Source organism: Egretta garzetta, unplaced genomic scaffold (assembly GCF_000687185.1).
Source record: "Egretta garzetta isolate BGI_Z169 unplaced genomic scaffold, ASM68718v1 scaffold68, whole genome shotgun sequence".
NCBI classification, from domain to species: domain Eukaryota; kingdom Metazoa; phylum Chordata; class Aves; order Pelecaniformes; family Ardeidae; genus Egretta; species Egretta garzetta.
In genome coordinates, this window is record NW_009260774.1 from 3,344,230 (window position 1) to 3,369,891 (window position 25,662).

Sequence of the window (25,662 nt, forward strand, 5' to 3'; positions counted from 1 at the left end):
GCCAGCAGTGTGCTCAGGTGGCCAAGAAGGCCAACAGCATCCTGGCTTGTATCAGAAATAGTGTGGCCAGCAGGAGCAGGGAAGTGGTTGTGCCCCTGTACTTGGCACTGGTGAGGCCGCACCTCGAATACTGTGTTCAGGTTTGGGCCCCTCACTACTGGAAAGATGTCGCATTGCTGGAACATGTCCTGAGGAGGGCAACAAAGCTGGTGAGGGGTCTGGAGCACAAGTCTGAGGAGCAGCTGAGGGAGTTGGGGTTGTTTAGCCTGGAGAAGGAAGAGGAGGCTGAGGGGAGACCTTATCACTCTCTACAACTCCCTGAAAGGAAGCTGTAGTGAGGTGGGGGTTGGTCTCTTCTCCCAAGCAACAAGCGATAGGACATGGGGAAATGGCTTCAAGTTGTGCCAGGTTAGGTTAGGTCGGGTATTAGGGAAAGCTTCTTCAACTGAAAGGGTTGTCAAGCATTGGAATGGGCTGCCCAGGGCGGTGGTTGAGTCCCACACCCCTGGAGGTATTTAAAAGACATGTGGATGTGGTGCTTAGGAACACGGTTAAGTAGTGGACTTGGCAGTGTTTGAGTCCAGCTGTAAACCTATTAGCTTGGAAAAGACCTTTTAAGATCAATGATTCTATGTTACATGATGTTCTCCAAGGTATAGTTGCACAGGTCACAGAGCACAAGCAGCAGAAGCCAGATGCCTTGGCCATGTCAGAAGTCTCTGTGGCAGCACGTCTTTATTCACACCTTTACAGACAAGTGGATTGGCAGTGTTCTGTACTGACTTACAAATTCTGTATGTTAACCAGATTACATCAGTGTTTATTGTAGGGATATGTTAATTTAATCAAATAAAAGGGTTATTAGGAAAGACAAGCCCTTTTTTCTTCCAGCAAAAGAAAGCCTCCTCACCAAATATCTAACTTGTCCCAGGCGCATTAGAGAGTTTAAACCTGACTCCATGACAGCCATACCCTATTGGTGGTATGTTTCTAACATTAAAACTGTAATTCACGTCACAAAAGGACTCTTCTTCACTTTCTCCCACAGAAGATTAGCTTCCGTTCAAACACTTCACTAAGTCTGCAGAATTTCAAGAGTCTTTGCCTGATCTCATGGCTGAGATGCTTGTTATGCTACCTCCTCCACCCTCACTGTGCTGCTCCCCCCCCCCAGGTCCTGAATTTCAGCCAAGATGCAGCCACAAAGTGAAAGTGGTAGAGATGACCCCTGAATCTAACAAGTTTTCTGCTTAGTCGATGGACCAAGTTACTTGAACACCTGCATACTGTATTATATAGACAGCTTTTAGCTTTCTCCCTTAGTACTGATCACCTACAGTTGCTAGATTTGGCGTTTGCACTGGGACACAGTTTTGTGATCTGTTATAGTATCAGAGTACACTCTTAATCTCCGGCATCATACCTCGTAGGCAAGGTACAGCCTCACCCGTGACCTGCTAACAGCCTGCACTGGCTGCATGGTAAAACAGCTACTGCACGCCGATCTGGCCTTTCCAAAGGGGAATCACAGAATGGCAAGTGTTGGAAGGGTCCTCGGGACATCATCTAGTCCAACCCTCCCACTAAAGCAAGTTCACCTAGCACACAGGCAAGTATTCTCCAAGGTTCTGACCTCCAAAACTGACCTGCTGTATGCCTTCTTTCCTTATGGCCTAAAATAAGTTAATGCACTTCAAATTGGCCAAGATGGCAATCAGATAAGAGTGTATTGTAAATTTCTTTAAGATGACACAGGCAGAATACACTGGATTCAAAGATCAATGTGGCAGCAAGCATGGGTGAGGCACACTAGGAGAAAGGAAACCCTAGTTGTTTCCATTGGTGTCAAGAAGGGTAAAAATTCACCTAGGTCTTTGTTGGAAAGCAGAGTCACAACAGTACCAGAGAAATGCTATTCCACAGGGAATCACAGAATGGTTGAGGTAGGAAGGAACCTCTGGAGGTCATCTTGTCTAAACCCTCTTTTGCTGGAGGGCATCTAAGAAGCTTTTGAGTATCTCCAAGGTTAAGGACTCCACAACCTCCCTGGGCAACCTGCAGTGTTTGGTACCCTCACAGTAAAAAGTGTTTCCTGATGTTGAGAGGGAACCTCCTGTGTTTCAGTTTGTGCCCATTGCCTCTGGTCCCATCGCTGGGCATCACTGGAAAGAGCCTGGCTCTGTCACCTTCAAACCCTCCCTTCAGGTATTTATACACATTGATGAGATCCACCCAAGCCTTCTCTTCTCCAGGCTTAACAGCCCCAGCTCTCTCAGCCTCTCCTCATGTAAGAGATGATCCAGCCCCTTGATCATCTTCATAACCCTTCACTGGACTCTCTCCAGTATGTCCACGTCTCTTTTGTAATGGGAAGCCCAGAACTGGACCCAACACTCCAGGTGTGGCCCCACCAGTGCTGAGTAGAGGGGATCACTACCCTTGACCTGTTGGCAATGCTTTGCCTAATGCAGCCAAGGATACTGTTCACCTTCTTTGTGGCAACGGCATGTTGCTGGCTCATGTTCCGTTTGCTGCCCATCAGAATCACCAGGTGACCCCTAGTTCTCAGGTGTGGTTATCAGTGCATTCAGTCCAGTAAGGCCCATAAGGAAGTTTAAGGTAATACTCTTATGAAGGACATCCAAGTGCTAAAAAAAAAAACCCACAATAAGGAACAAGTTTCATAACAGTTAGGAGCTAACAGGGATAGGATTGGTTTTAAGAGGTGAAAGGAAATCTACATCCTGAATCTAACTAGGGTGATCAAACCAAGGCTCTCAAATAATCTAAGTGTCATTCGTCAGTCATGACAGGGTGAAGGCACTTTCACTTTGCTCCATGCAGTAGGAGAGCATCAATAGCACAGAAGGTAACAAAGATACATGTCTGTCTTTCAAGGCTCTTTGAATCCAGTGCACCAGATGAAATACAGCCCCCTGGTCGTAGTACAAGGCCACAGATCATCTCTCTCGGTTCCTGAGTCCACACACCAAGTATGCTTCATTAACAAGCTACAGATCAGGCCAGCTTCTTGCACATGACACCATGTCACTGCACACCAAGGACCCCGTGTTTCTTGAGACCAGTTCCAAGAAAGCAGAAACTGAAGCCGAGTTACTGGTAAAAATGTAGTGGGGCCAACAAGGTCAGAAGATTCAGCAAAAGATCTGGTAAACAAAGAAATGGCAAATTTTTCTCAACTTTCAAACCAAGTATCTTACACACACTAACAAGAACTTGGAAGAGGTTTTATTCTGCAATTCTAGAAGAGAAATTTGAGACCTGAGTAAATCCCTAGGTTCAATTACTTCTGCTGTGAAGTCAGGCCAAATAGGAGAGCTTGACAAAGCCAGTCATAATATAGGGGAAGTTATAGATGACTAACTGCATGGTTATGTTAACTATGAACTGCAACGTTTGACCTCTGAAGGGTCTGCTACAGGCATTACTAACCACAGCAGACTCAACAACTGCCTCACATATGCCTCCCAGGTACACTGTGATCACTTAATGCTATCAGCCACCAAATACACCCTTATGAAACATTTCCTTCCACCCTGAATTTCATCACCTGCCTTCTCATTTCCTGAATAAACACCCCACATGCAAAGAAAGCTGTTTCCTCTGTTTCTGTAATGCTGTTTTCACAGCGGGGAGAAGGAGAGGGGAACCATAAATGTTGAAGCACTTAAGAAGACTTGTAAACGTCTCTCATCTAGAAGAAACTTGGAAAGCAAAAGCATAGTTCAGATACCTCAGCTCTCTTTTGAGAGTGATAGATGGCAGTCAATGTCAAGAAAAGGATGGAATACTTCTGAACAGCCACTGCAACTTTAATAAATTACGACCCTCAACAGGTATCCCACAGGTAAACTTGTCCTGATAAAAATGAAGAGGAGGTAAGAGTCACCTTCAGGTACTAAAACCCCAGCATCCTCTCAAAGCTCAAGTCCCAGGTCTTCTGGAGCACTTTGGCCATTAAAATGCACTTCAAAGCTCCTCAACCTGTCCCAGTCTTCATGATGCATATTTTGCAAGACTGCTCCCAAAATCCAAAGGAGCTGTAGGTCTAAAAGTAGTTATTTCTTCACATAAGGGTGTCTGGTTACCTAGACCATCACCCACTCTGCCTCTACAGGCCAGTTTTATCTAGGGTTCAGTCTAACTTTTGAGGCTTAGAACAAGAGAGGCATTAAATCATTAAATTCTTTGCAATTATTAAGCTTGAACCAGAGCACACCTATGAAGTGTCATAAAATATTCAAAAGATTTGTGCTGCTTTGGTGTGATAACGTAGGAAAAGAAGATTCAATCAAACCTTACATAGCCAAATCTAGCATTTTATTGTTACATTTCAAGACACTGCAGTTTCAACCAGCAAAATAACCAAGCAGATGCTAAACCAACCTTACAGCAGATACAAGCATATCAATACCAGCATTGTTTAAACAACGTTAAATTGGTCAACAACAGCCTTTGAAGAAAAAAAAAAAAAAAGAAAAAGATGAAGTCAGTCTAAATGGTTAGACACATTGTGCAAAATCTTTTCATTTCAAAACTACCCCAGGCACTACGGCACATTTGCTGTTTGGGCTTTGTGTTTTTCCTACCCAAAGATGACAAACTAAAAAAAGGTTTAAGAAAGCAACATGACAAACATAATAATTTTAAGTCAGGGAATCCTGTCTTTCTTCTAACAGTGTTAGAAGTTTTCTTTCACAAATGTAAAGGTACTACTAAGAGCCTCTCACACACACACACACACAATCTATTCAGTCAACTTATGTTCTTCTAGAGGTTTGCATTAGAAGCCAAGATGCTCCTATTAATATCTCACAGTGAAAAAAAAAAGTTGTTCTACACTGTGTTGAGAGGCCAGCTGGCACTGCCTGTGGTTTCTCACCTCTCATGTTGGCAGCCATATGAAGTTGCAGTGTGGCACACTCCTCTAGACACAGCTGAAAGGGGTTAAGAGATTACTAGTCCTCCACTCCTGGTCCTTGCCTCTGCCTTCCCCACTGTGGCTGCTGCATTTCTGACCAGCTGTGCAGGTGCCCCCTAACCCTCTGTCAGAGGGACACCCGCTATTGCAGATTATTTTAAACACTCTCAAAACACAGATCATTTAAACTGAGGTAGGCCACAGGACTTTGCACCTGCCTTTCTGCTTGCAGCTCTGGCACAGCAGTGGTAAAGAACAGCTGAGGGCTACCTCCCAACCCACCTCTGTTCCAACCATAACAGCCTGTGCAAGCAGGGACTGTGTCTACAGCTACAGACTTGCCCAACACCGACTAGAAACTACTGCAGGGAACAAAGGGAGTCCAGCCAAGGCCAAAGGAAAAGCAATGCTGCTGTTAAAGGTTTTTCTGAAATGAAAAAGAAAGATAAGTCAGCAGAGATGTTTCCACAGACAAGATGGACAGGTGGCAGAACAAGCCCTTCCGTTTCTGACGCCAAAGTGGAATCAGTTGCCATCCTGAGACACGAGAGAGATCTGGATTTCCTCTGCATGGAACTTTCCAAAACAAAATCCAACCTTGCTTTTCCTAAAAGGAACATTTTTATCTTTTCCCCTCAACAGACATTACTGTCAAGTATAGAGTCAAAGCATTACAAAGGAAAAAAAAAGCACACTTACTATTTCAAGCCTATGAAAAACACTTTAAGCATATAAGAACTAATTCACTCTGCTGAAAAAGCCTCAATAAGGGGATGCTAAAACTCTACTTTAATACTTCAAGTGATGCAGTGTACTACCTTCAGTGAGGAAACCCTTTAAAAATCTTGGTTATAATGTGATCATAGATACAGAAATACTTTAAGTCTCACATGCAGGTCAAGAATACAATCAACTTCATAAGGAATGAAGTTTCAGAGAGCTATTCTGAGACATATATAAATGGCTGCAAGTAATCATATTATTGCAGATAAATGAATTACCAACTGCCAGATGAACTGTATGTGATAGATTGGGGTTCTTTACCTATTGCAAATAAAGTAAGAAGTTACCTTAAACTACTGTAAAGTTTCTGTATCTGAGAAGCCGCAGTGACTTTGCTTGGACAGACAGGCACCACCACGCAGACAGTTCGCTACCACATCAAAAGCTACTGCAGCTGATTTCCTACATTGCTTCTCTCTGAGCTGACTTAAGCAAACACAAGCAAGATTCCAGCTTGTCACAGTTTCAGAATATGTACCTGGTCAGACAGTCACTGTAAAACATTCTGCCTACTAAGAGTTTACAAACAATCTGCAGTTTTAGTTGCTTGGTGTTCATACTATCTCGGACATTAGAGCATGTATTACTTATGTTACAATACCATTTATGTTTAAAAAGCCTCTACTGCTGGGGGATGGACAAGAACATTTTTCCAAGACTGTGTCCAAAAGACTACACAATGCTCTGTTTAAGCAGAGTCACCCCCTTTTCTCACCTACCGTCTCTCTCGTCTTTGCAGGAGTTAGGCACCTGGATAGGATAGCTGTCCTCAAAAGTGATCAAATCTTTCTCAGTACATTTCTTGACAATGGACACGGATCCAAAGCAACTGAAGCAAATTCAAATTAATACCACATTCATAGCTATACGTACTCTCTGAATCACCCAACTGTAAATGTCAAAGGTCATAATATGTAGGACAGACCATACTCAAAAAACAACCCCCAAAACTCCCCAAAACCCACACACCTTCGAGAGAGCAGAAACGTGTAAGGAGGTGACTACAAGTGACCTACAGTATCAGATTTTTGATATCACGTGAGGTTCCACCACAGCCTTCCCAGAAATTATAACTCACCAAAGCAGATACCAATCTTTACTTTTCTTACTGTACCTCTTAACCAGCAACTGGCAATGTTTGACTGTAAGCTCCCTCCAGTACAAACTTTTGTTCTGTATCTGTATGAGACCAAGTTCAATTTGATCCAAATGTGACTAGGGTTCTCAAGCTCAAAGCAATATAAACAGTTCCTGTTGAATAAACAGAGTGTTGAAGGGGAAGAGAATCAGCTGCACATCTACAGCAAAATGAAGAAAACCAAATTCATAAAACAAATAATGTACCTCCAAAATTGAGTCAGTGCAAAGGACCAATTTTCCAAGTGGCCGTTCTACTAGGTTTTAATATTTCCTTTGCATTGTGCATTTTGTTGCTTCTCAGAACTGAAAAGGATGGCTAACTCATTTTGAAGAGGAGAAATACAGCTTAAGAGCTCTTTTTAAATTTTTGTACCTGTTGAAAGGACACCTTAAGTTTTGGGGGTGGGAGGGGCGGAGCAGTTGGTTCTGTGCACTGCAAAAAAAAAAAAAAAAAATCTCGAAATATGGCTTAGGTGACTTACTAAGACCTGCCCAAGAAGAATACAATTATTCCAATTCTGAGCATGATGCTATTTAACTGCATTAATTTAGAAATAACACCAGATTACAGGCTTCCAGAGGTCTGACGGTGGTAACAGTTTTTTTCATTAGCAAGCACTGTTGAGGAACAGCATTAATGTGAAGTGAATAAAATAGACCATCTTTCCTCACCCAGAGCTCCCAAAGACCTACCAGTACAGAATCACTTTTCTATACCTCTGTGGCTTAGTTTCACCAAAGAACTGAGATTACCTCTCCGGGTCCTGCTAATAAGAACCACAAACACACCTGACAGGGGTTGAGCTAAGAGAGTAACTACAATCCTAACTTCTGCTCTAACCTGAGTACATTATATAGAAGAAATCAACACAAGTTCTAAGAATGAAAGCATGAAAGAATATTTCATGCAGAAAAACAAGCCTCAGTCAAGCTGTGCTTAGATGCAATAGTTATATTGTGTTTGAGAGGTTTGTATGAAATGGACTTTCTGCAGGATTAAACATGGTGGATATTTCAAACAGGAACCTAATGTTTATTCTCAAAGTACAATTTAATTTTCTTATGTTGGCAGCAGTGTCTCTTCTTGATATTAAAATAGAGCTGATGACACAAAAGATGGCCTTCATTTGGATTTCTTTTGGCTAGTGCTAGAAGGTAGTTTCCACAATTTCAGGATACAGGATATCTCTGTGAGATTTTAAGAACAAAAGGTCAGAGACTGCAATAGGAAAAACCCTAGAAATTCTAACTTAAAGTAGCAGCAGGTTCAAACAGGCAGCGATAGTATCTGGCCTACACATCATGGTTTATTAAAAAGACTTAGAAAGTCTAATTTAGATTTCCATTGTTTATGCCAAGTTTAGTTTTTTTCACTTTACTGCTTGCCTAATAAAGTGAGCTAATGAACATAACTTCTGGTTTTTTAACTGTCAATGCTATTCTACATGTTTGCAATTCAGGATCTTTCATAAGTTTTTTGGGGTGTTGTTTGTTTGAGGGGTTTTTTTGGTTTTGGTTTGGGAGGTTCTTTGGGGGCATGGGGGGGAAGTTGGGGGCTTTTTTTGGAGGTGTTTTTTCATTGTTTTTGTTTTGTGGGGTTTTTTTTAAATCACAAACACATATTTTAAATAGTCTTTGTACAGGCTTAACAAGGACATTTAGCATCAAACATCCAAGCTTGTCCTTCTGAAGCTACTGAGCAACTGCTGATCAACTTTGATTTGGAACTCCTGCAAGAATCTCACACAGCTTTTAGTTTAACAGGATGAACCAAAAGCATTTAAACATTACATAACCTGATCCACAGGCACTGTAAAACACTGTCGCATTGCAGGCTTGGCAAGTGACCTAGCACTAGACCTCATTTCCCCACCCATTTCTATTCAACAAATTACATGCTCCCCCATGACATTTCCTTGGGCAATGAGAAGTATCTCGCCTGCCAGAACAAGCAGCTATGGAAGAGATACAAGCGCAATCAAGTGACAACTTACCTGCAATTCATAGCCCTGAGAAATGAGCTCAATATTGCTGCCTAATTTAAGTCAGGCAACTGCTCACACTATTTGCGACAATCAACAAGCAACTTGCATAAAAATAATTTTTGCCAGAGCTGAAAATAGAAGCCAAGCCTTTCACAGCTTAAAGCCAGCCCTCGAGCGCAGGAGTTAAACATATTTGTTCCCAAAGCTATACCATTTCTGAAGAGCAGAATGCTTTTTGCCCCCAGTACTGGAAAGAGACACCAAGACTCTCCGTAGCAAGAACCACACATTGACAGGGTACATTTAATGTTCTGCTTCAGGGACCAATACAGAAGATGCTAAATTCATCTCAGCAGCAAAGAACGTATGTATCACAGTTAGGATAATGGGGTTCTGTTCCTTGACAACCAGGGAGTGGCTGTAAGGTCACACAGCACAGCCAGGAAAACAGTCTTGACGCTTCCTTGGAAGTTCTTTGAAATGCTTCAGGAAGAAAACAAAGAGAAAAAAACTAGCATCCTGGACAAAGAATTATTCCGTTCGGGGCCAAACAAATATTGAATGGACAAGGCACGTCCTCCTGCCCTTCCACCCAGTCTGCTCATCAGACAGCTTGAGCACATGATTTAAGGCGAATGCTATCCACTCAGCTGTGCAACCCCATAGGACTGTGTGATACGAAGTTTTGAATCCTGCTTCCCCACCATCCTCTATTCAGCCCCTCAACACTCAGCTAGTTAAGGGAAGTCAGAACAGAGTGGTGTGGGTTGCAAGAGGCACCGCACGGTTTGGGCAGACAGAAGACAGACACAAATGCCTGGAAGGAAGGATGCAACGCTTGGGAGTTCCAGCAAATTCAGTTGGTGTTTTTACAATAAATAAGGGAAAGACTACTTCCAAGAGAGAATGTATTTATTTTTAACAGAGAAAAACTACATCCTTCCCTTCACAGCATTACCTCATTCCAATATTGTCAACGAACCTGACAAGTTATCAGTTTAGTAGCATTTTATAGTTTACTTTCACATTTAAAATCACACACAATACCAAGATAACACTAGCTTAACTACCAAGATAATATTAGCACAAAGCAATTCAATACCCTCTATCTCTGCCACAGCAGTTAACTACACCTCTAAGTATCATGTTACGCATTTTATTCCCTTGAAGGCAGCTTATGCATGTATTTTGAAGTCTAGAATTTAGGAAAAGAATGAAACACTAATTTCTGTGCTTCATGATGTAAATGGAGCTGGGCAGCAGTCGTTCAGGTCTCAGAGCTATAACTGAACAGAAATGTATGACCCAACTTACTCCTAGCCAAACGTCTGCGTCCTGGGACGCATCCCCTCTCTGACGCTCATTTTCACACACTGCACTGCCATGCCAGGAGGAGGAAAACTGAACGTACTCATTAGAGCAGCTGTAAGAATAACTGGCACTACACATTTCCAGCCGTGTGCTATGCTAAAAAGGATGACTGGAGAAATCTCGTGTCCTGCGTTTTCAACCCATTATTAACTGAGTGCCCAGACTGACCATCCAAAAACAGTGGTCACAGATACAAACCCGTGAACTTCAGCAGGTGCACTGTACTTACAGCTACAGACTTTAACTTCTAAAAACTGATTTCTCCAAGAAGTCTCGTAATGAACATGTATGAGAGTGAAGGTTTGTTGGCTTGGGTTTTTTTTCCAAAATTGTCAAGCAAAAGCACATGTAATACTGATTTCAGTGAAAGCAACAAGTGTGCAAAGCCCCTTATTCTCAAAAACACCTAGGCACATATAATCTTTCCCATAAGAAAGGATTTCGTTCCTTCATTTTGCAGCCCTCAACGGAACTCAGAGAAGGATGAGCTGCCCTCTCCTAATGATCGCAACTTGAGAAAAAAATACAGTAAGCCAGTCGTTCTTAATGCAATGGCATGTTTTACGCTCCCATGATAGCTTTTAGAAAGTCTGTGACATTCATAACTTAAGCTTTTTCATATCCAGATTGTCTGCAACACCCATGGAATATGAAATTAAGACCTGATAACTCCAGGAGCGCTATTAACTTCATAAAATCCAGATTTTAAGTGAATAGCCACTTGGATATTTCAATGCCATTTATAAGCACCAAACTGTAAACTGAGACGCTTGTCCATCAAAACTACCTAACCAAGATAAGCACACAAGTATTCCAGTTACATCATGAAGTAATAAGCCACTTCCCTCCCCTCGAGAGAAAAGTACTGTGCCAACATTTCACATACAACGAGAATCGACCATTTCCAAATGTTGATAAGTATAATTAACCTTCATAACCCTGTCTTTGGCCTTGAACATTAAAGTTGAATTCAGCTTGAAAACCAATTAAAATGCTAAGCAGTCTACCCACTTTGGGACTAGAGAATGGCATACTGCATTCAATTTAAAAAAAAAAAAAAAAGCAAAGCACAATTGTCTCCTTAGACACCTTCAAGGACCTGTTAGTTTTACTAAAAATTATAGTTCATAAATACATCGCATTTTAACAAGAACTGAAGAATTCTTCAATTCTCCATGAAGATCTGAAGCATTTAAGGTAGATGAAGGGAACTCTTTGATACCTAAGGCCAGCCATCTCCTGGGCTGCATGAGGAGAAGCGTGGCCAGCAGGTTGAGGGAGGTGATTCTGCCCCTCTACTCTGCTCCGGTGAGACCTCACCTGGAGTACTGCGTCCAGCTCTGGAGCCCTCAGCACTGTTGGAGCAGGTCCAGAGAAGGGCCACAAAAATGATCCAAGGGCTGGAGCACCTCTCCTATGAGGACAGGCTGAGAGAGTTGGGCTTGTTCAGCCTGGAGAAGAGAAGGCTGTGGGGAGACCCGACTGCGGCCTTTCAGTGCTTAAAGGGGGCCTATGGGAAAGATGGGGACCGACCTTTCAGCAGGGCCTGTTGCAACAGGACAAGGGGCAATGGTTTTAAACTGAAACAGAGTAGGTTTAGACCAGATGTAAGGAAGAAATTCTTTACAATGAAGGTGGTGAAACACTGGAACGGGTTTGCCCAGAGAGGTAGTGGAGGCCCCATCCCTGGAAACGTTCAAGGCCAGGCTGGACGTGGCTCTGAGCAACCTGATCTGGTTAAAGGGGTCCCTGTTCACTGCAGGGGGGTTGGGCTAGATGACCTCTAAAGGTCCCTTCCAACCCAAAACATTCTATGATCCTAGCAAAACTTAAGTTTTAACAGAAAAAATAGCACGGAAACAAAGGATAAAGATGAGCTAGGTGGGCTATAAAGTTTGATTTTGCCTTTCCATGCTTATCTATAAGAAAAGATATTAATCATATCAATATGGGCCAGAACTCATTCTCAGCTTGCACAGCACAGTTCTTAACAGCCTGCACAGAGTTAACTTCATTCTCCCCCACAAAGGTACCCTGAGTCATCCTGCCTTTTGGATCAACTATTGACAAGGAAAGCTACTTAAAATTTATGTTGCCAAACCTGCTTTTTCTATGGTTGCCATTTTTAAATTAGCAGAATGACTAGACAGGCAAATGGACCTGAAATTCTCATTTTTCTCTCCAGCTGCTTCTTTCCTAGATGTGAAAAGCATGGAAAATCCTGGGCTACAATACTTAACTGCAAGGTAAGGCTTCAGACAGATCTTGCAGCCAACTAAAGCCTACATATCAAAAGCTTCATTAAAAAAATGTAAATGCACATTTAAGAGTGGTAGATCGTCTTTGGAGATCACCTCTGTAAATCCAATTGGCTTTAAAACAGTAAGAAATACCACAAAACTATAAGCAATTGCCCATTTTCAAGAACATCTCTTAAGAGCAGCAGCATTCCAGCTTAGACACACAAAGTGCTCCAAACCGATCAAAAGTGGTCCTGAACTTTTAAAGTATTGTTGAACATCAAATTTTTCTTCCTTGTTGAGACAAAAACATTTTTAGCAACTTTACAATGGGTATTGTACTTCCTCTTACAAAAGGAAAAATCGAGTTGACCTGCCGTGAAATTCAGATGCATGTGCATCTCTAGCTGATCAGGTTTCTTTTCAACCCCTTGGTTTTGTTGCAGCTGGGGCAATCACTATGTTATTCTACTACCACACCCCTGAATAACGAAGGGAATAGAAGATTATAGTCACACCCCTAAATAATGAAAGGAACAAAAGATTATAGCAGAAAAACGTCCAGCCACTTATAAGAGCCTTTCAGAGTATCCAGACTCTGAACAAGAGCTATTTGCAAGACAAACACTGTCACAGGTGCAGACCAAAAGCACTCTGTAGCTTTGCTTCAAAGTAAATTACTATAATTCCTGGTTTCCACACTTTCCCATTTGAGCTTGAAATTCACATTATACTAAAAGATTTAAGCCAGGTATGAAACTCTGCTCTTTTAGTAACATTACAATTTTTCCATGCTATTCTGTGTAGGAGGCTGTCACATCATGACAACAAGGAAAATCTGCATCTCCATAGCTTCTTGTTGCATCTATTCCTTCATATTAATCATCATTATTAGTGCTCTGCGTCAGAGCAAATAAATCCATGGAGGTTTTTTTCCAGTTAAAACCCTAGGTAGAAACATAACTTTTCTTCTTCAACAGAAAGGAAAGTAGGTAAAGTGATTTCTGATTCTCTAGTGAATCTGAGCAGATTATCACCATTTTATAGTTACTATTTGGTTTTAACATCAGAATTTTGTTTCCAGTGATCTCCATGTTACATCTTAGTATAACTTCATTCACTCACTACTGGAGTTCAGAGTAGCATTAATTTTTTTTTTTTTTATTTCTTTTCAAATTTCCACCATGTATCTGCTTAACAAGCATCTGTTCAGGTATTTTGACAAGCTTGAATTAGCTATTAATTTTGAAAGCAGCCCCTTTATGAGGTGGCTGAAAGTCAGAATCATGTTCATGTCAAGTTAAGACATATTTCAAGCATTTAACTCCTTATAGGAGTTATCTTGATTGCTGGCAAGTTACTCTTGACACCTATTGTACATAGCTGTGCTGTAGATGGCAGTATTTTACACAGCTCAGCTCTCTACCTTAACCTGAGGTTAAATAGCATAATATACTGAATATACTGTAAGGCTGCTGCAAGAACCTTCAGCTTAAGCACTTGCAGAACATACCATACGTAGTAAGAAAGTATGCAAGATGTATTCATATGAAAACCAAAATCTCGGTCCCTTCTCAGCCAACTAAAGACATGTACCGTAATGCCAATTAAACAAAAATTTTAAGTTGCTGCAGGTGAGGTAACATCCTTAAGACAGAGACCCACAATAAACTGTTCCTGTGTATGGGATTTGAAAGCGCACACATATTTTACTTCAGCTGACCAAAATCAAAGTAAGCTTTCTGTAATAGCCTCAAATTCCTGACTAGAAAGTGCTGTTCTGATGTAGGAGGGTACATTTGGATCCTCTGGGCTTCCAGTTTGCCTGGAATCAGGGCACAGACTTTGCAGAACATACTGGCCTGCACAGTAAACGCCAAAGTTTCACACTAATCTCTTCAACTCCTTTCTTTAAGATGGCTCTAGTCTATCAGCAGCAAGCTTTCTGTGCAGAACTTCCCCAAAGCAGTCACTTTTGACTGGAAGGTGACTTTACCCACTTCATGACACACATGGCACGAGCTTCACAAGTATGAACCATCCCTCACTCTGGGAAAACATAAGTGACACATATTCAGGTATGTATTGCCTTGACCTGTAATTCCCTTCCTGCCTAAAATTTTAACTGGAGTTATGCTACATCCCATTGCTACAACTCTTACAGATCCTGTCGCACAGATTGAATTGAAAGCACACCTATGAAAATCCCATGCTGCCATCATTCGCATTTATTGCATAATGGGTAGAAAAATGGCTCAATTGCTAGCAAGTCAATAGTTTTAGGAACCACCTTAAAAGCAATTTCAATGCTCCCTCAGCTTAAAAACTCTCTCCTAGCTGTGAGCCTCATTATGCATCTCAAGCAAAGTACATAAACGCTAGCTCAAACAGGTTCTCCCAGGACATCAAGCGTAAGAGCTTCTCATCATAATGCTCACAAATCAGAATTCATAAGAGACCAGCATTTCCACTTCCTATGAGAAAGGAGAGCCTGCTTCTCAAGATCAAAATTACTGCCATCGTTAGGCAGCAAAACATTTGCTGGGAATGACAAGAGGCACAAGACATCAGAAACAGTGATGAATGAGGAGCAGAGGCCAACACACAATAACATGGCATCTTCACCAAGTCTGCGAACAGAACAAAGTCCAAGGCTGCAATGGAGAGCAGACTGATACTACTGCATTCCACCAGAGTATCAGCAGTAGGGCTCCTGCAAGTGTTGGTCCTAGCAAATAAATTTATGCTTATAACAACCCCCCTGGACACAGCACTGGGAGGAGCAGAGTGTTACTATTTTTGCTTGTACAGCTTATGCTTGTAGTAATTTGTTTGAGGAGGGAGGATACGCTTCTTGACATAAGCACCTCCGCTGCAGCTGGTCCCACACTTAACAGCGGCATGATCTTTGCAAGTTAAGCAGCAGAGATTGCCACACACAGGGTTCAAGCAGAGGCATTTAAAATTTCGCAACAGCAAAATATGTATGTATGTTGGCAAGCTCAAATCAGTGAACACCTGTATTTTTCTCCAAAGAAAGTAAAGCAAAGCAGAATAAAAGAGATGAACGCTACTAGGTTACTGAGTTGCTAAGGCAGGTAGAATAGCGGCCAAGAAGAAAAACAAATATGCTACAAATATGCTCAAGTGAAAGAAGAAAAAGAGAGGTACACGGGGCTACAGATAAAACTATTATGGACATGGAAGAAGATGGTAAGGCAAGGTAGTTACACATGATGCTAAACAACATGGTTAATTCAAGCAGAAACCAGAGAATAAAGCTGGGATGAAGGAAGAGCATTTAAAAGTGTCAGACAAGTATAACTGAAACAGTTAGTGACAGAGCAATTGTCTGAAAGATAGCTACCACAGGACAAACATGCAAATAAAAAATTAATCTGTTTTTTTAAAAACACAGAATAAATTTCAAGCAAGCATGATCCTGTAAGCAGGATGGAGAATAAGCCTGCCAGAGCTAAAGTAGGCTTTCATTTGATACAGATGGCAACAGCAAAGCTGTGTCACAAGAAGAGGGCAGATGCTGAGTGAAGGTGGAAATTTGTGTCTGCTACAACCTTAAGCGGTAATAGAAAAGTCCCATCATCTCTTCTCTCCTCCTCCAAGATGCAACTCTTGGGACCCCTGACACCAGAGAAGGGGGTGAGGATTCAGTGAGGGCTTTCAGATTGCAAGTTAAAACACCGATAACATACACACATCTTCATTCACTCAGGTCTTTTTCCAAGTTTTCACTGACATGATACTTGTTTAGCAATTACTTTTCACTACTCTAGATCTATTTCTGCTGTCTGGGCTGCTGTGCAGAAGGTCGGCTATAGCAAGTTGCAAGTCATGAAAATACCAGCTGCTCCTCAACAAAAAACAAACAAAAAACCCCAAACCAACCCCCCCAAACCCACCTTCATTCCTTCCCTCCATCCAAGACTTCACAGGTAGAGGTTCAAATTCAAGCATCACCTCTATCAAGGCACTAAACTGTATTCAGAAAATCATCCTACACGTCAAGAGCTTGCTTCTACAACACTTTCCCCAACACCTTAAAGCCATATGAATCAGAACAGATGCTACTCATCTTAAAGAAAGACAACCCAAGCTTCCCAAGTCCACATTTTTAAGATAGAAATATCTGCTAAGCAAGCAGTTTACATTTTAATCACCTACGAGAAACTAGCTGTAAAAAAAAAAAAAAAAAAAAAAAAAAAACTGATGAAATTCATTGTTAACACTGAAAATGTAAGCATATTTTTTAAACCCACAAAAATGTCTACAAAAATGCCTACAATGAATAATAGTCCTGATTTACGTGCAATATCTCAGACATGTTTCAGCTATTGCTTCTGGACACTACACTGACAGTAACATCAGGTCTCTGTCACTCTAGTTTCCCTTTCCTCTACCGTGCCTGCCAGCACAAATGCTTTTGTACATACCATCTTCACAAGAGGTCAACTGCCAGACAATATTCTGTATTCAGAATTTTTAAAAAAATTAAAAACTCATTGTCTCTACTCTACAGTTCTCACGAACAATACGCAATCGAGTTAACCTTTACACTGTTTACTTAAGATGCAACAAGCCTTAGCTTCCTGAAGTTTAAAATTAAAAACAAAAACCGAAAGAGCCAGAGGTTTGAGAGGCCTGAGCCTCCCGTTGCTACTCATTGATACCAAGCGACCACGGCGTTGCTGAAGAGTTACTGGTCTCTTTTTCCAAAAGCAGACTAAGACATGCAGTAGTGTAATTTTTCTGCTGGATTTTCAATAACCTGATGCATCAAGTATTGTTGCGAGCTCTGCTGAAGAAGAGCAAATAAAGACATAATTTTTAACTGTTCACAGCATGAGCATTATCATGCTGGTAAGAATTTCAGAGACATAATTTATTCTTGCGCCTGTAATAAGAGGAAGGAAGACTCCACGATTTATTATACAGAATAATTAAGCAACAGAGGTCGGAAATAAATCCATGTAAGGGAACAAAGAAGAACTACAATGCAGGAAAATAAGCAGAGCAACATCTGCAATACATTTTTTCTGAGCTTCCCACTGGTAAATATTGAATCTATATAGGATGTAAAGATAAATAATTTCTTTTCAAATGAAAGACGGCAGGGGATAATTGGAAGCGTTCACATAATACAGCAACTGCAACAGTACAGCTGAATGTTGACTTTTGCTTTACGCTATTCGTGCCTTGATTCCACCTACACTGCTTATGTGACAATAAAACGGAGGCTATTTCAGTGTATTTACATTACAAGATAACAAGTCCTGTTCATAAGTGGGCTGTATTTACAAAAACAATCTGTCAATCACAGAGGAAAGTGGCTTCAGATAAGCAAGAAACAACCAGTTTTCTTCATTTCAGAGAGGTATCAAATATCATTTGATAATTAATAAAATACCTAGTCAAAAATTATGCATAAAAAGTCTGTTCTGGTCTCTTTTTATTAACAAAAAATAAGTATTTATACTCAAATAAATGCTACAACATACATTCATTGATTTATTATGCTTGAAAATAATGACCACCTACCAGATCTTTAATCTTCTTTTTGATATAAATCAAGCTCTGTTTGGGAAGAAAGTAGAAATGAACGACAAGATATACAAGGTCAACTTCTAAAGTTCACTGAATACAAATACTGTTTATATGCCAAAACCAGGGAAAAAAAGTACTAAAGCTTAACTCAACAAGAACATGCCTCTGAAAACCAGAATAGCACAATCTGTAACCTGTGATCTGACAGTGACCATAACAGAGGTCTTCTACAAATTTAAAAAACAAAATAAAGCAAAACCACAAAAATCCAAACCCTCTCACACCACAGGCCTCATTTCCTTAGGTCAGTTCTTAGTTTACTTAACAAGAAAGCATGTTTTCCTGTTCCAAGCTGAGAACCAAATGGAGCTGCTAACACTGAAAGAAACTGATTATTAAGCTTAAAAGAAAATATTCTTGTTATGCGGAGAGGAATATCGAGCACTGTTCTTCAGACAATAAGCATGTATAGTTAATATTTAATTCAACTACAGACCCATCTGTACACTCTCTCAGGTTTATTGTTCACCAGTTTTTCCCCTTATTTTGTAGGGCAGCTTGTTGCTCTCCATTCCATTTTCTACCTTGATTAGCATGTATAAGCTTTCTACTCGGTGCTGCTTTGCCTCCACAGGCTTTCTTTTTTAATGAAAGGAGATCATTTTCATCAAGGGAGAACATTCATTCTTCTTGATGATTTCAAAAATCCATCTTAAAGCCTCTCCTTACACTCAGTAATTTTTGTGCGTTACTCAGATAGAATCAGAATTTGCGTAGGGGAGATTTCTTTTTGCTTGCAGATATCACAGGCCTTAAACCCGTGTTTTCCCCTGAGGATTTTCTATCACTGGTATTTTAACGTAGTTGTTTGCATTAAGATTTACCCAGTCCCTTTTCAAGGCACCATAGGTTAGAGATAATTAAGTATAACTACAATTCTATTTGAAAGCTAGAATCAAGGTACTGTTTTTAAAAACAGCAAGCAGTAAATCCTTATAGGTACGTTAGCATGGGGTCCTTAAGCCTGCGTACAAAACAAGATTCAAGTGTTAGCTTACTGGCTTCTCTCTACAATCACAAAGACTAGATTTTAATTACTGATGAGATTTTCATCTGATCACAAAAGAAACATTACAAAACTGGCATTTCAGCACAGGAGATACATACTGTTACATGAATGTTTCAGCCTCCAACACGTTATAATGGACAGCCTAGCAAAATCTTCAGTGTAAATTTTTAAGCCAGAATTACTGGCTTAGAATTGCAACTTCTTCTCATGTATTGTGCAAACCCCATTTAGATTTTTTTTTTTTTTTAAAGACGTTAATCAAAGTGAAGAAGGTACCTTGCATGTCTACAACTTGCATCATACAGATTAATCAAAGTTACTTTGCTTATCCATGCAAAAAGCTTCTTTCTCTACAGGAGACTGTAAGTAACACGAAGGACTTCAGGTCACAGCCACCCCTGCTTGTTGCATTAGCCTGAAAACCTAGCTGAGAGCCCTACGCTGAGGATTGCCAGCTAGTTTACAGGAGGTTATCTGCTTCTGATGCATTACTAGTACGCTTCTTTTATGCACACAAATACATACATGCACACACGCAGATTATGTTTGACAGGTTAAGCAAGTCCTTGAAGCAATCAGCACTGTTTGTATCACATACAGACAGCACTTACCACTGTCTATATAACACAGGCAAGTCTATCGCTTCAAAAAAACCAAAAACCCAATCTCCTCCCCCAGCTAGTAGTTCTCCACAGCGTCTGAGCTATCTGGAGGGAATACAAGGTTATGATCATGCCCTCTTCTAAAACTATAATCTTCTGAAAACAGCTAAAGTCATGATTAGTCAGATGGTGCCTAGAATTACAAGAAACAAGACAGAAAATTCCCTGCAGCAATTTAATCACGATCTGTGTAGGAGACCAAGACAGGAGAAGGATCGGAAGTAACCAACGAATTTGGAACAGGTAGTGTAGCTGGAATTGCAGGAGAAAGCAGACAGGTTGCATATCACAAGGAAACAGTAGCCCCAGATGTCTTCTCCTCAATAAAACTAGCAAGCAGAAGGCCCTCACCATCGTACTTACAGGTAGCTGTGACCTGAAGTCCTTCATGTTACTTGCAGTCTCCTTTAGAGAAAGAAGAATGGGTGGAAGAGAAGCAAAAAGGCCACCTCAAACACTGGCAAAGAAAATGCTACTAGGTTAGGAAAGTGATGCAAGTCATCTTGACTCACAAAAAGATACTCCTCTGTCAGTGATGTGTGCATTACATCCACCTTAAGTACGTTAGATGTCAGCTACAAGAAGCATGGCCAGATGTTCAGTCACACTAAACTAACCCTACCTGCTGCTTCAGCTAAGAATTTAACAGCCTTACTCAATCTTCCTTCTGCTCCCCTCCACCACATTACCGTAGCTGTCATGACATTGCCTGAATTGGAAAAGAGTATGATCGGGGTGGGGGAGGAAAGAAGGCAATACCATAGAAAAACAGAGCATTGTAAGCCCCAGGTTCACAGTGCACAGACAAAGTTTGGCTGATGTGCTGTAATCATCCTAATGTCGGCGGATACTGTATTCTGTATTTATACATGGACTATGTATTAATAAGATCAGCATGTTTTAAGTATTTAAAGTACATATTCTTTTTTTTAAAGTTACTCAGTCTTCCAGATTGTAAAAAAAAAAAAAAAAAAAAAAAAAAATAACTCAGCCATCTTGAGTGTCCAATAGTCCCTCAAAAAGAGCAGTGCACAGCTTCCAGGACCAGTAGAAAAACAGGGTAACACTAACACTAGTCATATAGAGCACACAGCAGGCAACACTTTCCAAAATCATTAAATTATACATTCACCTATTCAGGGGAGAAGTCGTCCGCTTTCTGTAGCGCTTGGTTGACTTCACAAGCTCTCTTCACCTGGAAATGACCAAAGCCTGAAACAAAGCTTCCTTGGTCCTCCACACAAACTCCACCCAGCACCACTCCTAGCAATTACATTTAGTTTAGCTCCCAACTGTTAATTCCAGGGAGCCAGCGTTCAGCAAAGCACGCACGCAAACGCAGCTTCACGTTCAGCAGCCAGGGTGCAGCTGGCAATACAGACAAGGAGTCGGCACTGCTGCCATCTCCCTACACAAGCAGCACAGAGATTACCAGTTCAGAGATACACTAACGGTAAACTGTCTAAGAGAGGACAAATAAATGACTCCATCAAGCAAATGAGCTGCCTCACTTCGATGCTACGAGTGCGAGGGTGGGGGTGAGGGGGAAGAAAAAGTTAAGTGGTTCACACTCAAAGTCAGGCCTAAGTAACATACAGTTTATTATATACATGCAGTCATAACACATTTGTTTCAACCAAAACATCTCCCGTACATTATGGAGCTAATTGCGCTACTCTAAATGAATATCTAAACTGGCTCGGTTCAGTTCAGAGACACAAATAAACTTGTTCTTGTGACTGCTTTCCACCAGAAAAAAATACAGTAAGAAATATCATGAGAGGTCTCAATTATGCAAAAGAAACTGCCTACATGGAAAGCCTTATAATAGAGCTCTTATCGGACAAAGGTAAAGTCACACAAGGAATGAGGCTGGCAATCTTCTAGAGCCACATTAAATATTTGTTTTCAGGCTGTAGTCCTTCTCCTAGACTAGTTCTCCAGTAACAAACAATGGTAAACCCACTCTCCTGGTACAGTATGGAGCTGCAGGATTCGACTCCCACAGTTGCAAAACAACGAACTGCAGTTCATACAGACTCACTGGTCTAATGTCTAAACAATATCCTAGCTATCCCTTCTGTGCTTAAGAACAGCATTTGCTTTATGCAGCGTAAAGGTTCACGAGCCACACTGAAACCTCCACTGCGAGCAAACCCGCTGCCACCTCCTCCTCCTCTCGGCAGCACGGGCATCCCACCGCGCAAGGAACAAGCCTCCCACCCTGCTCCTTTCCACCACACGTCCCCACGCACGGAGGAACACTCCACAGCAGGTCCCTCGGGCAACCACCTCCGAGACTGGTCTGGAAGGAACTGCTCGAGCAGGGGGTGACAAACTTGTAGAGATTTGAGACCGAGCACAATTTTTTCCTAACTCTGGGCATCTGCTCCACAGTATCTACACCACCTGCAGAATACAGACCGTGGAGGGCCGCTCATGCTATGGCCTGCCTCAAAAAGAAAAACCAGGGGTTCCTAATGCGGGTATTCACATCAAAATTAAACATGCAAGAATAAAGAAAAATATATGCTATTTAGTACTGAAAAGGGCTTACATCCATCCCCGCATATCCTCATACTGAGTGATCTTTTCCACTACACTGCAACTAGACAAGGGAAGGTAAGCTCTCAAGTAAACGTATTTCTTAATTCAGTGCCACTTGAGGAGTATCTAGTCACAGATTTACAGCATCATCATACTTTTAACTTTCAAAACCGCAAGACCATAAAATCTGAATAAACTAACTAAAAAAAAAAATGAGATCAGTTAATGCAATATTTAAGCAAACATTGCCCATGTTTTACCTAGAAAAGTACTCACTATGCCTGTAAAAGCATCCTTTTTACAACAAGTCTTAACAATAATTAGAAACAAAAATTCCAAGTAAAATTTCAAGCAAAGGAACTTGCTGTGTACCTGGCAATAAGTGTTTTACGAATCTTAAAATGTCACATTTCTCCTTTAGAATGCAGCCAGGAATCTTTTGTAATTAATGAACTAGACACCAACTGAACCTGTAATTTACCACACAAATCTTGTATCAACAATGTAACACTCTACATAGCATCATCTAGTTGTAAGTAATAAGCTGTTTGTCTTAACTCTCCAAACCATCTATAAGAAATACAACATCTAAAGAACACCTTTTTGAGAAAACATATGTCAACCACTGAGACGAGGCCCTCTGTAGGTACTTAAAAAGACCCACTGTACATGAGACAAACCCAGGTTTGGAATGACGCTTCTGCCATTTGAAGTGTCAAGTAAATCATTTACAGGTGTTATTTGTTACACTGGAGGGGAAAGGAGAGGTGAAAAGTATTCTTTAATTTATTAAAGCTATTCCTAAGATAAAGAAAGCATTCCTAAGTTAAGTCCAAGCCACAGTCAAGTACCCAACTCAGTTTACTGCATGACCTGCTCACTATCAGCTTTAAGCACATGAATATTAAACCCAGCCTATTTTCTTCTGATGCATAATTCCCTAAATAGCTAAAACTGTCAACCAAAAAAGTCACCTACAATATGCACATTTCCCGAAGTTGTGCAAGAACACTAAATTCAATAAAAATATTTTTTCATATGTTTAAATGACCAGTAATATAGCTGCACCTCCAAGCCCAAGCTTTTTAAGAAGCAACCTTCTGGTCTTCAAAATAACCTTGAAAATACTATGGCTTTTGTTTGCAGGCAAGCAAAAGATAACTTCGGAAGAAACAAGCAGTTTTCCCTTATCTCAACTGAATAGTCGCATTAACAGCTTCTGCAGTACTACAACACAAACACTGGGTGACAGGATTATCGCACTGGAAAACGTATGAACATACACATCGCATATGAACTAGCTCAAGCATAGATGCAACAGGAACGCTTTAAAATGGATGAATGAATGGTTGAACAAAAAAACCAGGGATATCGGATACACACTTTCCCGTATTCCGTCAGTCACTGGAACCGTAAGAACTTCCAGAGACACAGATGCAGCATTTTTGAAGGATCCGTGCTGCACCCTGTGCTGAGGGAACGAGCAGAGATAAAACCTCATATCCATAATTAAGAGCATTAAGAAAATGAGGTTTATTTATTCCTCTCCTAACACCAGAAGTCCAAGCTACTTCCTCAAAACGAAATCTCACTTCCCAAATGCCTCTTACCATCTGTCAAACACTTTTAGCTGCTCTCAAGAGGCTTCTTATGCTACTACATACATTACATCTGCAACAGATTTTCTTGTTGTAGAGTGCAGATGGAATAAAACATTGTTTTATAACAAACATAGCAAAATACTGCACGGGATTTCAACTGTGTACAATCCAGAACCAGTTACTCTGAGTAAAACACTCCTGACTAATGAATATGCTGCTCATCAGTGCCCTATTAAGAGCACTGTTTCCTAAACATCACTCATTCAGCTTATGGGGTTCAACACTGCATATACGCCTGCCTTTTAACAGTCAACATCAGTCCTCAAAACATCAAGCTCCACTGAGTCTCTCTACTACGGTATGACATTACAAAAATTAATTAACAGACAAGTTACCAGAAAAACATGCGACTTGCTGGTCCCACAAGCTGGCCAAGTGTTTGTTTTAAGATAAAGCTACACAGAGCTGCTGCATCTGTGTCTAAAGTGGGATGGAGTTTCTCAGGCGGAGAAACCACCTCCTTGATCAGAAGTTAATTTATGAAAACATCCCAAAAATGATGCAGATTCTTCAAGCCCAGGGTCAAAGTAAGTCCACAAAGTAGCAACAATCTATTTCCTCTACTGATTCCCAATATCATGAAAATGAACGTTAATTTTTCAAAATAAATAATTTTTTCTACCCTGTGGTTACAGTTAAGACCTTCCAACGTCAAGAAAACTTGTGAAAGTCACACTATTCTCAATATTTGCTCGTATGTTTTCAGTGGAAGCAAGAGGCTCCCACTGTAAACTCTGAGCGCGACTCTCCACTCTGTATTAGTGGAAGAGCTATAAGCAGCAGAGGGAAGGAAGGGAACTATTGACAGGCTGAAGTTAGACCCAGAGGTTATCAACTTTACCCAAAACACAAGAAAATGGCAAAAGAAATACTCAAGCAAAATCCAGAAACGGTTCTCTAAAATGAGTCAATGAGTCAAAGCCTTTGGGAAAATTTTTTCTTCCTGTTTGTGTGGTTTTGTTTGTTTGTTTAACACAACAACAACAAAAAAAAAACATGAGACTGTGCCCATCCCCTCTTGTATCTTAAAAGAGATATTTCTGAACTATATTACCATCAACTACCTGTTATAATATATGTTAATTGTAAAGGCTGTCTAATAAAATAGAAAAGCTTTAACTCAACATCATTATGACCAAATCAGAATGCGGGGGGAACCCAAACCAAAACAGTTCACTCAGCAAAGACTTGTCTGACATTTAGAAGTAGTATTTTTTACTTCCTCACCAATTCACTGAAACAGCCTAGGTGAAGAACTATGCTGTTTCATTTCCTGTAAAAACAGGGACTGTGTAGATACCCGCCTCAAAAAGCTTTCAGCTACTGCTCTCCTCCACCCCAACAGCACATCTGCCGTAGAAGCAAGATCTCCCAGCATGCTGTATCATGAACCACAATTTACCTGACCAAGATTTTCACACTACAGTTTGGGGAACAGGGTCAACGGCATCTGTGTTTGTACTGCTTCTATCACATTGCACGTACTGAAGAAACACCCACACTTTTAGGTAGTAAGACTCTCCTGTTTCTCGGAAAACAGCTGTCACTATTTCTTCACCAAAGGTCTTTTTCTGCATTCCCTCACAGTTCTCTGGTTTGTTGAACACTGAAAGTTGTTATTCTGTGTTTAAACAGAAATTTGGGTAACCCAGAGCTTGATGTAGGTTCATTAAAAAAACAAACCAAAAAACTCCCACCCC

The 25,662-nt window shown here is 40.8% G+C and overlaps 1 protein-coding gene across 2 annotated transcripts in view; it reads right to left on the reverse strand.

The window, feature by feature from the left end:
* The window catches only part of OSBPL8 (oxysterol binding protein like 8), a 93,440-nt gene extending 68,055 nt beyond the window's left edge, over nt 1-25,385 (reverse strand). Inside the window, exon 1 of one of the 2 annotated variants that reach the window (XM_035901702.1) lies at nt 25,365-25,385. The gene's annotated coding sequence lies outside the window, so the exon portion shown is untranslated. Of the gene's footprint in view, nt 1-3,754; nt 3,868-25,364 lie in introns of those variants that run through there. The other variant, XM_009646276.2, reaches the window with a different exon arrangement.
* Nucleotides 25,386-25,662: the final 277 nt, after the last annotated feature.